The sequence below is a fragment of the Lepeophtheirus salmonis genome, chromosome 8 (genome assembly GCF_016086655.4).
Source record: "Lepeophtheirus salmonis chromosome 8, UVic_Lsal_1.4, whole genome shotgun sequence".
NCBI classification, from domain to species: Eukaryota; Metazoa; Arthropoda; class Copepoda; order Siphonostomatoida; family Caligidae; genus Lepeophtheirus; species Lepeophtheirus salmonis.
This window is the reverse complement of record NC_052138.2, coordinates 551217-566738: the sequence shown is the minus strand read 5'-3', so window position 1 is coordinate 566738 and position 15522 is coordinate 551217. Positions and strand designations below refer to the sequence as shown.

Genomic DNA, 15522 nt, shown 5'->3' with positions numbered 1-15522 from the left:
AACATAGCACATGATTGACTGTAACAGTAGTAAGACCATAAACACGATTCACTTTTTTCAGCCCCCTGTATTGCCTTTTCGTCTTTATCGAAGAAAAACTGTAAAATATGCCATATTTTATCTTTGCCATCTTTGATGCTCCCTCAAACAATACTGAGTCAAAATTTTAGGAAAATGTCTTATGAGTTTTTTAGTACGAAATTTTATCATTCTAACTGCATCTTGCGAAACCCGATCGCACTTATACAACGTGAGTTACACATTACTAAAGTTATCTTTTGGATAAAAAGGATTTCCTTTTTATTAAACTGATTATATTTCCATTATTTGTCAAAGATTATTTAATTTATAAAAAATACATAACATGATATATCTAACTTTAAAATCGGCTTTATTTTTTATTATACATAATATATTGTAATATCAAACCATTTCTATAGGAATAACATTTAAGCATCCGTCTTTACATATAAAAAGGCGCGCACTTGTATTCTTTCCCCTGTACTCTAAGTAGGATTTTTTCTTCAAATTTTTTGTGTTCAAGGCATACCTTCTTAGTTTTAGTAGTAGATCCGTTGCAAAGGGGTGAACATATTTCCGTCCTTTTTTATATATTTTTTAAAGAAAAATTTCGTAACAAAAAATCAATATAAAAAGGTTCATTTCTAGATTCCACACATATGAAGATAATTAGTGATATACTTGTATAGTAGTGATGTTTCATCTGTGATTAAGTGTATGATATTAATTACATAGGCATATGTTACTCTTAAGATGATGTGAATATATTATTTCTTCGTTTTGTCATTAGTAAGTTTTTATATTATTTTTAATTTTTTAAGGCATGTGAGAGGCAAACATAAAATAATTTATAATTATGTTTTCATCAAAGTTTTAGTGTTTGAATTCTTTGATTTTTATTAAAGGCATTTGTTCATTAGTCCAATTATTGTTCCCGATAATTAAGATTAATTACCATGCAAATAGTAATTAAGAAATTTTATACAAATTCGGAGGCACTTTGGGCACTTTGTCAAATATCAAATTAGTAATTTAGAAACTTAAAGTTTAGTATAGACTTTTATTTATTAATTGGTGAGAGTATATATTATTTTTTGTGAAAAAAAGTTATCGATAAGGGTGGAATTTTCTATTGTAACAGTCTAAATGTTATTTTTTGATGCTGCTAATTGACAAAAAACAAAACAATTGTATATAAAAATCGGTTTTTTACCATTGTTTGCTTTTGAGATATTATTACAGACAAATTGCGCACTGGACAATGCATCAAATTATTCAATAATGGATTCAAATTAAAGCATTTATTATAAATCAAGAGATTATTTTTAAATTTCATGTACTAAAGCTGACTTTTACATTTGAATATATTTATAAATAGTGTTTTACTTAAGGTATGAAGTAATATTCATTTTTCATCAAGTTTTATATCCATTCCTCATATTTACAAGATAAAACATTTATTTAAATCCTTAATGAAGACAATTGTTTGACTAAGAACTCTTTCTCTTCTCCAATGAACAGAGTTATTTATCATTATACAAATATTCCAATATCAATTCGTCCTTATTTGTGCAGTCCAGTATCTGGATCACCCGTTGTATCGGTCCAAGTGGACCAGTCCTTAAGCCAGTTGCTCCTTCGTACTGTCCGTATTAGATCTGATTAAAAAAAGAAGAAATAAAGTTTAGTGGCGTTATCAAGGAATGCATTTGATAAGTGCTAGGACTGAGCTTCATCAGGTCGAGACTGAACTGGACAGGACTGTAGTCTTTAGTCCTAAAAAGGAATGATACATTATTAGTCTCACCTATAATAAAAATGCTTAAATTGTTCCTTAGACAGGTTGTAGAATTAGAGCAAATAGGTACTCTAAAATAGAGTATGTTCTTTTGTTGATTATATACTGTGTTAGTTACATATTATGCCACGAGGGCAAACTATTACAGCCAAAATCCTATGTGTAGACATCCAAAAAAAGTCTTTTTAGACAGAAATACAATTGTGTAATGAAAATGGATCAACTTGAAGAGGAAACTTTTTACTTGACATGTCCAAGGCAAATTTTCACCAGGATGGTCCTGCTCATCACGCCCAATTTGCACAAAATTGGTATGAAACGAATTTGATTCATTTTGGCTCAAAAATACATGGGTTATCAACATTCCAGATTTGTCTCCAATAGAAAATCTATAAGACATTGTCCAAAATGAAATCAAAGCAACAAGTGAGACGTATTTGAAGGAAAATGTGAAATTGGTCTGACCAAAAATATGTCCGGATATTTTAGATAATTTGATTAAAAATAGGGTATAAAACAAATGAGCAAATAAATTCATGTCTCTTTAATTCTTTCTTAAAGTATCATCCATTTCTTGACATACTGTATATTAACAACTTTTTTTTTTTTTTTTTTTTTTTTAATATTTCATTTACTTTAACTTTTTTTTATTTGAATGTTTCTTCCTCCTTTTTTTGTACCTTTTTTAGAGTATATAAATTCATTACTGTTTTTTCTCACATATTTATTAATATTTTATGATTATTATATGATTCAACTCATAAAGAAATACCCTCAAAGCCTCAATAAAGGAACTTTATGTGCATACTAAATATTGTACGAAACCTCATGGGGGAGGCCCTACACTCTTTACACATCCACTTCCTGTGAAATCCATGTTGTTTTAGCAAATATTACACGCTATGACCTTTGATTACTATTGTGTTTATATAAGCACTTTTATATGCATAAGGCTTGTTTAAATTATTATTCTTTTATAATAATAGGTAGTCCTCAATATATGTAGAAACAGTATACAATGTAATTTTATATTCAAATTTCCTCTATGGTTTTTTTTTTATTTTATAAATATATATTCTCCAAAGTTTTTATTTTGCAATATATATTTTATATTTTTACCTTATTTTAATACCAATCATTTTAAGATTACAACAAAAAGTTATTATTAGATACATACAATCAACCTATATAGGATCTTTTTTAATTGAAAAATGTGTGCGCACGGTACCCCCATGGCCAACCTTATACATATAACCACCTATCCAAGTCTATTGTAAAGAACATAAGCTCTTCTGCAAATAGTAAATCACCAGTTCTACATATACAATAAAACTTATCAATTCAAAAATATCAAATATTTGCCTTTTAACAAAAATAAAAGTTAAATAAAAAAAGGGTCGTTTTTCATATTTGATTAATATGACATATTTTTGCTATATCTTTTGTTTATGGGAATTGGGTTATAAAGTTAAATCTATTTATAAGGCCTCAAAGCCACAAAGAAGATGAGGAAAATATATTGTTCGATCTGGTACATGATTAATATACATTCAAATCCGGATAAAGGAAACTACTATTTTTCAGATGAAAAGTGGACTCTATTTACCTCTAATATTTATTTCATTTATTGAGTAATTTTGTATGATTTTTGTGTGCTATTATTGGTATTTTCAAGGAATACACTTGATTTGTATCCCAATTGATTAAGAAGTAATGTGAATTGAATTTAATTCTAAAAAGAAACACAAAAAACAAGAAAAATGTTAGTGCCAGCTTATCACTTTTGCTTATAAAATAAGAAAAATTATCCCATGCCAATCCTTCAATTTAATTCTTTTCCATCAGACTCATAGATTCAAATCAAGCTGATAACATTTTTTCTTTTATAGAATACAAATAAACCTTTTTTTTTTTTTTAGATCTTGACCTTGTTGTGCTCTCGAATAGGGTGGTCTTGACCACTACACTAATACAATATATTAAATTGCAAGACACAACTTTTGCAATGTTTTTGTTCACAATTTTGTATGATGATTAACGAGGCATGACTGGGATTGCTTCCTTGCTTGCGTATTTCTCTTTCCATTGACCAACAAATCATTTATACTTTTTAAGTGATGTAAATGCCAGTATTTGTCTCATCTTGGTCTCGGTCCCATCTAATGATGGTCTTTTCTAGAGTCCAAGGAATTAAAAATTAATTATTTCTTGTATAAAACAAAAAAAATTATATTATTGGCAAAGGTACGAAAAGAGTCCTTATACCACATGTTCAAGTCGAGTCCAAATATTTTGCTCACAAGTCCAAGTACTTGTATATTTTCAAGTACGGTCCAGATTGAATTCTTAAATATTTTAATCAATGTCAGTTCAAGCCCTAGGATTTCTTTTGAGCTCATTTCTACTCCAAAATAATAATTTAGTGTCCATACTGTTAATGCTTATTTTTAGTTAAGTATGAAATGGTTTTCGACTCCAAGTCTAGTCACGAGTCTTTGATTATGAAATCAAATCGAGTTGCAAGTCTTCAAAATAGGGAATCACGTCAAAATTTAGTTGCAAGTCTCGAGTTTAGGTACCCATCTCTGGTTCTTAGTCACATCTCGGTCCCCTATCTTTGTATCCTTTTATTTTCATGTTTGGACATCTTTATATTATTAGTATTCTTGTCAAACCTCCAAGACTACTAAAGTAAGTAAATAAGAATTTTCAAGGTTTATTCTTTTTTTTAGTCAAAATCAGTTAGGATAATCTTGAAACGCAATATTAATATTTAAACTAGGGCACTGAATATTAACCCATTTAATTCATGGTGATGATATATTTGCTTTAAAATATCAATAAATATTGGGAATAACAATGAAATCCGGTACTTCTGATTTTTCTATTTTAAGTGAACATAAAATGATCATTTCTCAAGATTTATTCAACAAATAAAATCGAGCAGCAGTTATTAAAAGTATGTTTCACTCTCATCCTCTCATTCCTCCGTTACCCACGATAACCGCCTTGATTTAGGTCCTGAACTGTTCGTAGATATTTGAAACTAGAGCTCAATCTAAAGTATTGCATTCCAGGACGACGGAGTGGATCAAAGGACTTCTTACATTGATGTGAGGACCACTGTTTACCTTTGACTCAAGGTAGCTCCACACAAAATATACAATCAGATTTAGTTCTAGGGAACTAGTAGGCCAAATAGGAAGGTCCTGTTGCCAGGCCCATCAACGTTGATCTCATTGCTAATATCCACATCTTTCTTCACCAAGACTATCATAACAGTGCATCTGCGTTCTGCCTCTGAAAATTTAATAATCCTAAAATATTTTGTTGTTGACTGCATGGTGGTGTTTTGGCTACTAAGTGAAACGTTTGTATGTACATTGTACATATAAAAAAGCATTGCCCAATTGCATCATCATAAATACCATATTTCATTGTGTACACCCTGTAAATGCTTAAGAATTAAGCTATGACTCACTTTTGGCTGAGATGCTCATATCTTTAACACTTATCTTCCACGTAATCTTAGGATTTACTACGTTATAGAATACCTAAATAGTAATGTTTTATCTCATCAGAACTCCACCATATTTTGTAGAAAGATGGGACTCCGAGAAACTGTGGGTATGAGTTGACAGTTCTTTTAAAATCTCTTGAATGGAAAACCTCTTTTAAAATGGGCGGTGATTGCTATAAGTAGATAACTCCCTTTACGGAATCTTCCTGATAAAACGTTTGCTTGTTTTCTCCACTATATGTAGCACATCTTTTCTCGATCTAAATAAAACTAAAATGATATTAATTATAATTACTAATATGAAACGCAGGAAAAGCATAATTGATTATGAAAATTATACAAGCTCTTAATCACGAATAACTGACATTCAAAACGATTTCTACTTTTTAAAAGTGTACAATATTCATTAAGTGTTTTCTTTTATTCGCAAATTTGCACATATGTAAGGAGTTAACACAAAAACAATCTTGAACAAAAATCACCAAAATGATTAATGTCCAATTTATACAGTGTATGAGACCAAAAATTTGAAGTAGTACAAAATCATTACGAAAAACGTGATTTTTATGAAATCAAGAAAAAAAAATGTCAAAACCAATTTTTTATATATTTCAGTACTATATTAAGCTAAAAACACCTTCTAATTAAAAATAAACATTATACAATTGTAATAAAATGCTAGTACAAGTTTTAGGTTCATATTGTCAATTATTTGATCAACAGAAATTGACCAATTATACACAAATTTCTTGGAAGAGATTATATATCTATTACACAAAAATTTTCACTATACTCGTAGGTAATTTAGCACTTTCATTTTGTTCCAGTATTGCCTTACAAATAAAATCAATCAATTTCCAATTATGATGTCATTATGATGAAAATGTTTGCAACTTTCAGTACAAATTGCGGCGTCTTCAAAAGATTAATTAGAAATCATTTGTTGATGGAAATAGATGATAATGATCGTCTGTGATTGATTTTTTGTTTTGTTAATAAAGGTGAAAAATAATCAATAATATTACAACTTCAGTTGACCTTCTAAAAGTTTTTTTTTTTTTTTCGTACATGAAACTATAATTATTTACGCTTTAAATGTACGTTTTTTGTGTAAAAAAAATTGAAAAATCAAGGCGGCATACCTTTTTAAACAAACCCCTAAAATAAGGTGGATTTTTAACCTTTAAATATCATTTTTTTCGGGATTAAATATTTAATATAAGCCCATGTTTGAAATCCACCTAAAATTTTGCAAAGGAAAAAACTAACTTTTAATTGAGTCATTGAGTTTTTTTGTTACTCAAAAATTGTCCATACTATAAAATGGATAAACCATATTCAAATAAACACAAATACAAAATTTCAAAAAAAAACCCTAGTTGTTACAAAAAATAAAATAAAAAAACTACAGATTTGTAATAAACGCGTCAGTTGCTATTACATTAATTAGATATTAAATTTAAAAGATTTCTGAAGAAGTAAACTTCAGTTGATTTGTGCAGTTCGTTGAAGAATACGAAAACTCTCCTTCAAGAAAAATTAGTTCTATTATGTTTTTAGGTTTATGGGCCAGAAAATGACCTGTTAATAAAATTTTAATGAGTGTGCATTTAATAACCATTCAAATTTAACAAGTAATGCTTTATTAAATTGAGAAAAATATAAATTTTTCAGTTTCAATAAAACATTATTATTTCTTACGCAAGAAAACCATAACGACAAGAATAATTAATAACGTCCTATAATTTTGTTCTGGTAGAGCTAACATTAAAGAGACCCTAAATCACTACACGCCTTTGAAGTAACAAATCTCGAAAGGATTTCAAATCCATGATATGGTATTGGAGGATTTACGAGTTTTTTTTTACGAAAGATAGGAAACACTGAGGATCTAATATGGAAGAGCTTAGAACATATTGCATGTTATGAAAAAGTTTTCGTAAAGATAGGTGCCTTGTTTGTCGCTGGGAATGGATCAAAAAGGTGGCAGAGGGATAGTTTCTAAGATTAACTCGTTGCTCTTGACATGAAATTCAAATGAGTTTTTGCACCGATAAATCATTTTATTTGAAATATGAATCAATTTTTACGCATCAGAAACAAAACAACAGTAATAACAGTGGGTGAAAGGCAGTGATAGTCCTCCAAAGAATAATTTGTTAAAAGAATTGACAAATTATTCGTCGAATAATCCGAAGGATTTATCCAAATAATATATTTAAAATAATGTAATATTATTCAATTGTGTGTATAAATCTAATCAGTAGACTCAATTTTGTGAAAAATTGATTTTAAATTATTTTTTGTGTCTAAACTATCATTAGTGTGGCCTGTCAACCCAAAAGCAATGTTTGAATGATTGTTCTTAAGATTGATTGCGGATCACATTTATATTCTTTGACGAATTATCGTCAATTTATATTAATAAACTATCAAATCCTTGATTTTTGGTCAATAGCTTTGGTTTTATAGGTAAAAAATTTTGAAATTTTAAATCACATAATATTTATGAATGTTCCTTTTATTAACTATTATGAAATACATTTTGTATGTGTTGTCCGTCAGTACAAAAGCAAGCAAGAATGATTTTTTCTAAAAATTAAGGGTGGATTACAACTTTATTCTTTAACGAATGATCCCTTTGGAGCCATCACAAATCGTATTTAAAGGAAAAGTTGATGGATTTTATGATATAAGGAGCTGATATAAGACGTTTAAATCAAATAAAGGCTCTAAAATATACTTGAAATTCTTGATTATCTGAACTCATCCCAGTAATTTGAATATTAAGCCTATAATTTACTCAAATATTTCTATGAAATATTTGGATGAATGTGTATAAATACATTAAAAATATATAAAACTACGTTTTTTTATGTTTGTAGAAGATTTATTTTATGTTGATGAAACACATATATAGATATATGTCATGGCTGTAAGAAAATTATGTCGAAGATGATAATTCAATAGGCAGAAGAGAGGAAAAACAAAACTATTATATGGCTTATGTATGTTTTATATATATATATAAATTTTTGAAACATTGATTCCAATCCATCAAGATCAACACTCCACAATAGAATCAACAACCACCAGGAGCATTTCTTCTTCTTCATTGTCTATTTATTCCTCATCCACCCCCCTCCCCTCCAAAAAAAAGAAGAGAAGATTTTGTTTCTTCTGTAAAAGACCCACTTTTATGTATTTTATTTAAGAAGGAGAACTCACGTAGGTGTATTAAATAATGAATAATTCAAAGAATTTCTGTGTTTCACATATGTAGCTATGTATGAGGCAAAGGTGAGAATTACATGCAGTTACCGGGTGGTTCATGGAAAACTTCTGGCTATTATTATAACTCGAGGTTTTGTGAACCAATTGTGACTGATTGTATGTTTGTTCTCTTGCATCCCAAAAAATAAACTCAGAAAAAGAAGTTTGCAGGGACAGCCCCATGTGCTGGGTTGGAGAAAATTGAGCTCCTCCACCCCCTTAAATCAAGGAATTTTTGTCACTATCACCTATAAAATTTCAAATGATGAAACTGTAATAATTTTTTTTTTCAGTTGTTTTTTCTTATAAAAATAAATTCTGCCAAATTCAGACCAGGGCCAAAAAAACTAACTTTCATGTTTTTCACAAGAAATTAAGACCCCCTTCCCCCCGACAAAACAAACTTACAGACGCTCCCTGTTTGGATAGAGATCACAGCACTTCTCTGTCTGGAATAACTCTACACAGAGATTTTGATCAGCTTAAGCTGTACAGGTACACAGTCTTCTTTGTGAAACAGGGGCCTGTAAATAGTGACAATGAAAAGGAATCGCCAGATTTAACATTGCAGTTTATCTGTGAAAACAGCAACAGGCTGGACTACAACTCTGACAAGAAACCAGTTAACTTTTCGTTTTGGCTGCACGTGTATAAAATGGCCAGCACCATCTTTCCACTGAACAACGCGACTCTGAAGGCTTCCACCAATGAGCACTGGGATCGTATTATCAAAAAAGGTACCCTTCAGACGGCAGTTGAAGGCCAAGACAACTTCATTGAGAAGTATTTGCTCTGGTGGACTGTGTAAAGAAAATTGAAAAAATATTAAAGCTCTAAAATAAGCCCTTTTGTTATAGAAATATAATCTGTTATTGAACTTCTAAGTTAAAAATGTACTAATATTCATGGAGCACCCGGTATGTATATGTAGATTAGAGTGATTACTTTTGAAAAAAATAAAATAGTGTTTAAAATATGCCCTTTTAATATATAAATGTGGCATGTGTCTAAGGATTATAAAATCTTAAGGTGGGTTCACTGATTTGCTTACAGACGCATTTCTTATCCATTTTTGTTGTTATTATCCTTCAGTCCATCTTTCCTTCAATAGTGCCTTTTCACTCACGCCATAAATTACATCATAATTGAAGGAGACACCATTTACAGGTCTCAAAGTTGATATGTTTACTACAAAAAATGGACAAATTTCCAATAAATCTTGATGAAACTCCATCAAATGCCTGTATGAATAATAAAGACTTAATACCTGTATTGAATACTAATTGATGCTAATAATAAATAGTGATATTTGAATAAAATCAAAATAAGATCACCCAGAAATGGCTGGATGTGTGCATTCTTTCCTCTTTTTAAAGTCTTATTTGTTCAAATATCACTATTTTAAATATATAATCGAGTTTGTTGATTAAAATAAGAGTTGTTCATATATTTGACAAACAGAAAAAGTATCGGAAATAAATAGCAAAACTAAAGAAAATAGCAATTACAGATATTAACTCTCCTCGATCTTGGAATGGAGCCAAAATATACCTTAGCCCGTATTGGCTAAGCACTTTGGAACCCGTATGGGAAGGCGTTAAGGGCACAAAGTAAGCCTCGAAAGGAAGTTAGGATTAAGAAAACTCCATTTGTTCTAATGGACGGCTTTATAAAGGATTTTTTCTAGAGGATCGCAACCCAAACAAGTAAATCGGAGTCCACGCACGTGAGCTCAAAGTCATCTTTGACAGTGGTTACCAATTTTTTTAAATTTTGAACCTTAAAATATGTGCCTAGACAATGTGTTGTGACCCCATACACTTTACATTTAGAGATAAGTAAATAATTTGGAATGCATTTTATGCAAATATATGACTTAAAGGTCATATTAACCCTATAAAGTTCAGCCCAGAGCAAATGATATAAGTTATTTCAATATATTGATGAAAAATAAAGAATTGAGTCTTCATATATTGAAAAATGTTAGAAAAATATAAAAATACATTGACGATAAAATCAAATATATAATCGGACATATATATGTACTACTTGGGATCATTTCTATACTATTAATTGGTTTTTCTGTAGTAAATAAGGTCAAAATTTAGAATCACAAATAAATAATAATACAGGCTGTGGATGTGCAAATAGGTTTATAAAAGATTCAAGGTCTAAATTTGACGGATGCACACTGCGTATTAAGGAAAGCACGTCTATTCTAGATTAATTGTGTAGACAGCAACTCGCAGAGCATCCTCATATTAAGTCCCGATCTGTATATATTTGCGATATAAGTTAATACAGAAGATGTCTTCCCACATAAATAAGTTGAGCCAAATGGTATAAGAAAATCTTAAGCTGCTATATCCAGCTTTGGGTACTTATTCAACACATAAATCTAGAATTCGTCAATAGTTTTACAACCAAAATCTGTTTTTAGTTAGTTGTTCGAATAAATAAAGAATCTTCCATATGAGACGATAGAAGATTAACTGTGGCGGTGAAAGGGGCGTATCCAGTTATGTATTTTCTGTAGCACTATCGTAGAAAAATATATTTTATAAATGATTAAGAATACTTATAAAAAATTCATCATTATTTAAGTCTTGATGCCACTCAAAGTATCTCAATACAAGCTATGTATGTTCTTCTTTTTCGGAAATCATCTCCTGACACCTACAGGGGCGAACAACTGATACCATCAGGAGTACAGCGTTACGCAATTATATATTCAAGCAGACCGTTGCACTGGCACACACAGCAGGCCAAGTATAGAGCCTCCTAAGAAAGTTTTTCTCAAATTTTTTGGGCAAAGAACTATTGGCCTCCGTCATCCCCAGATCTTTACTTGTTGGATTATTTAGGTAGAAGATTATAGAGAGTAAATCCAATGTAACATCTCACCCGAATTTGGAATCGCTAAAGGCAATCATAGAAGAGGAGGGGGCTGCTTATTCGGTGGACAAGATAGTGGATGCCTGTTGTAGTTTCCACTGCCTTGTACAGACTGTCGTTGCCACAAATGAACTGAACATTAAAAACATAGAATAGTCGTGCAGTTTTAAGTATATATTTTATTTGCAAATCTACCAACAAAAAAAAAATCTGACAGATTTTCTGTATCGTCATTTTACTCGTCAAATTAGATCGTTCGCCCTGTAATAGAAATATATCCACATCTTTCAAAAAAGAAGGTATATATCATCATCACAATATCCCAAACATATGTTTGATTGGTCATTATGATGAAGAAGATGTGGAATAACATCAGATGTTGAAAGAAAGTACATGGATATATTACACACGGATTTCTTGATACATATTATACAACATACACATACAGGGTGGTCCATTGAAATCTGAACCCTTACTAATTCAATAATTAATGAAGGTTCAGTGATATAAATTAATTAATATTTCGATTTATTAAAGCATAAGCAATTAGTAACAAACAAAACAAACTTGTGCTCGCTAGCTGACGAATAATTCAAGAAAATGACACTTGCACGTGATATACATATTTCTATTCACACAATCGAAGCAACTTGATGTTTCCAGGACCACTGTCTACGCCGTCAGCAAGTCCGAAACGTCGGAGAGGAGGAAGGGCTATGTCGAAAAGGCTAAATGGGGCCTGGAGGAGTTAAAGAAAACAGCCCAGGTCAATTCCTTCATGTTAATGAAGAACCATGTAAGATATTTTGGTGTTTTACCCAAGACTGTCGAGAGAGCTATCAAAAAAGTGGGTTGAAAGAGCCTAGTGAGCGTGGAGAGATCACTTTTGACACCAGCAATGGAAGAAACCAAATTTTTTGAAAAGAAATTCAAATATCCATTATTCACAAAAAAATTATAAATACACTGCTATTTATGAAAATTTCAACTGTTAAATTTTTTGGAATACATTTTCAAAAATCCATGACTATTCATAGAAAATTAAATTTTATAGAAAGAAAATTGAAAAATTAAACTTATTCAAAAATTTGGATGTTTGGTGGGGGGGGTGAAGCCCCTCCAGCCACCCCCTGCAGACGCCCCTGTAAATAAATTATCACTTCTTTATAATTGTTCAAGATTTTTGAATGTTGACGCAGCACATATCTATTTAATATTCAAGAAGGATATACAATACATATTTCACTCAAATGATTAGTGAGCTTGCTAATATATAAAATGGGCGTTGATAAAAAATTTATTTTATTTTATGACTTCATCTTTTTATGTCTATATACTTATATACCTATAATGTACGTTTGTATAAATCACCTGGCCTGTCGTCTCTGACTGAATGATTAAGCACTGATTTCTCCTCTCTGCATTTGTATATCTTAATATTCATTTATAAATTTTTGAAGTCATATATGGCTATGTTGCTGGATATACTTATATTGTCAGTGATGTATAAAACATTTAAGAAACAGTAAATTAATGTGGTCATCCTAAGATTTTGAACAAAGTTTTGGAGAAGAGAAGCTTAGCTGTCATAATATTTCATTAGTTAGCTCTCAAGACCTATAAACACAAATCCCCACTCGGTATCTAGCAATGATCTATGTACAAATTACTCCGATGTCGATTTGCAATTCTACAGCGAGTCCAACAAGGACTTACACTTATATCTCCACAGCAAATCATTTGTGTTATTTTTCGTCTTTTACAGACCTGTGATTACTTTATACTTACCTGTTCTCAATATATTGATAACAGCTTTTGAAAATAAAAAAACCTTTCCACATGAAACTACAAAAAGAGTCTTCCTCTTTTATTAATATATTTTTCCAAAGGTATTCAAACTCTAAAAAAGTTTATTTAAAAATACATAACTATTTTTAAATAAACTTTTTAAGAGTTCTTGTTAAAAAGTAATTAAAAACTCAGTTCATAACACACACCCAAATTATAATCATTTGAAAAACTATGAATCCAAAAAAAAGGAGTAAATTATTGTTAATTGGAATTCTTTTCGAGACAAATGAGGGTATATAACTGTTTGTTATTTATTGATGGGTCAAATTAAGTTTATTTTTTCTACGTTTGGGTTATCTGTATATAACATTAAAATCCCATTACTCTTTTGGTCTTTTAGAACGGAGAAGGTTCATTCTTTCTTGTAATGATGGTTTAATATAAATTTTATATAAGTTAAATATAAAAAATGACTAATTTGTCATAATTAATGGACTGTTTCATGGTTTAATAATCAAAAGATACGTCTATATATTTTTCAAGCATGCTCTGTCAAGGAATACGTTGATAAAGTTCTCTCATTTATCTAGTGAGTCCCTTATTTCTAATAATAGAGATGGGGAAAAGTCCTCATACTCCAAGTCCTAGTCAAGCCTCATGTCTTTAAAAAATAAACTTTACTTTTACGTAGAGATAGAATGGGTCTTGAAGACGGATCTGAAGTACCTGGGTACGATATAAGCAAACTTGTATATTCCTAAAATATTCAAGATCCGAACTGGCCTAGGTTACTTGGACTTTTACGAACAAATAATAAAACATCCCAGGGATGTTCCAGATCTTAAAAAGCCTAGTGTATTGCTTATTACTTAATTGTAGTTATAAAAAAAGATATTAATTTTTTTTTTTGTAAAATTATTAATATTTAATATTAGACTAGTTGTTACCCTTATTGTATCTCGCAACCTCTCAATCGAAAACAAACAGAATAAAAGGGTCAGAAGCTCAGATGAACCATTTATATTTATCTTGATTAGTGATTGGAACAACATTATAATAAAAAAATACAACATTGTGAGGTTGTTCTACAGGGTGTTATCTCACCAACACCAATTTGTACACTGTATTTTGTTGTCAGCTGTCGATTCTTATGAAGGATAATTAAAAAATAATTATATATTTGGAAAACTAACATTGAGTTTTTTTTCTGTTGCAAGAAAAATAATAAAAATAACGACGTTTCCTATCTTATTAGAACAATAATTCTACTAATAACTCAATATTCAGTAACTGCATAAGTAAGTAATAAAAATGTAACAATAATCCGGATCCTATTATATTTAGGTCCAAACTTCGGGTAAAATTATATTCTATTTTTGTTTAAGAACTGGACCTGAAAGTTTGGGTACACAAATATTTAATTTTAAATAAGAATCCGTCCTATTTTTCCTCTAAAGAGTACCTTATATACAGTAAAAAAATTAAAAGAATTCTGAGTCGAGTCTCGAGTGTTAGCTTTCGATTCTAAGGCTTTGATTGTTTGATTGAATCGAGTTGCTAGTCTGGAGTCAATGTCCCCATCTCTTGTACTTGGACACGACTCCATATTCTTAAGATTTGCTACTCAACAAAATACCATAATTAAAGACTCACGGTTTGAGTTGAGCTCGAAGGCTAAAACATTCTACTCGAAATGGACTCAACAGCTAGTTCATATTTATATACTTCAAGAAATGCTTTAATACTATGGACCCTATGGGTACTTATATATGATTTTAAAATGAGCTGAAAAGAAATCTGAGGACTCGAGCAGGATTCAATGGTGATATTCAAGAAGGAGTTATTAAACTTGCAAGAAAAGACTTTTGAGCCGACTTGAACTTGAGGTCTCTTGAACATAGTCCATAGCATGGAACAATATCATTCCATATATGATATATAATTAATTGAATCAGTGCTATAGAATAGATATAAATAGTCAAGATCATTTATGTAGATCCAAGAAGCTTCATCCCTTCAAATCTAATCTTCTTTCCAATATTAATAATAGTTATAATTTTATTAGAGAGATAAAAATCAATACATACAGACATACAATTACGAGCAATTTCGGCCATGGAGGGAAAACTTAACTGACCATTTGAGTATTACGTTTAGTAGATACGCCCAATCTATTGTTTTAATTCCCCTTGTTATAATAAACGTATAGGTAATCATTATAATT

The 15522-nt window shown here is 30.3% G+C and overlaps 1 protein-coding gene across 3 annotated transcripts in view; it reads left to right on the top strand.

Moving 5' to 3' along the window:
• The first annotated feature begins 562 nt into the window (after positions 1-562).
• sha (shavenoid) overlaps positions 563-15522 on the top strand; it is a 117440-nt gene continuing 102480 nt past the window's right edge. For all 3 annotated transcript variants that reach the window (XM_040714151.2, XM_040714152.2, XM_040714150.2), the window contains exon 1: positions 563-810. The gene's annotated coding sequence lies outside the window, so the exon portion shown is untranslated. The remainder of the gene's footprint in view (positions 811-15522) is intronic.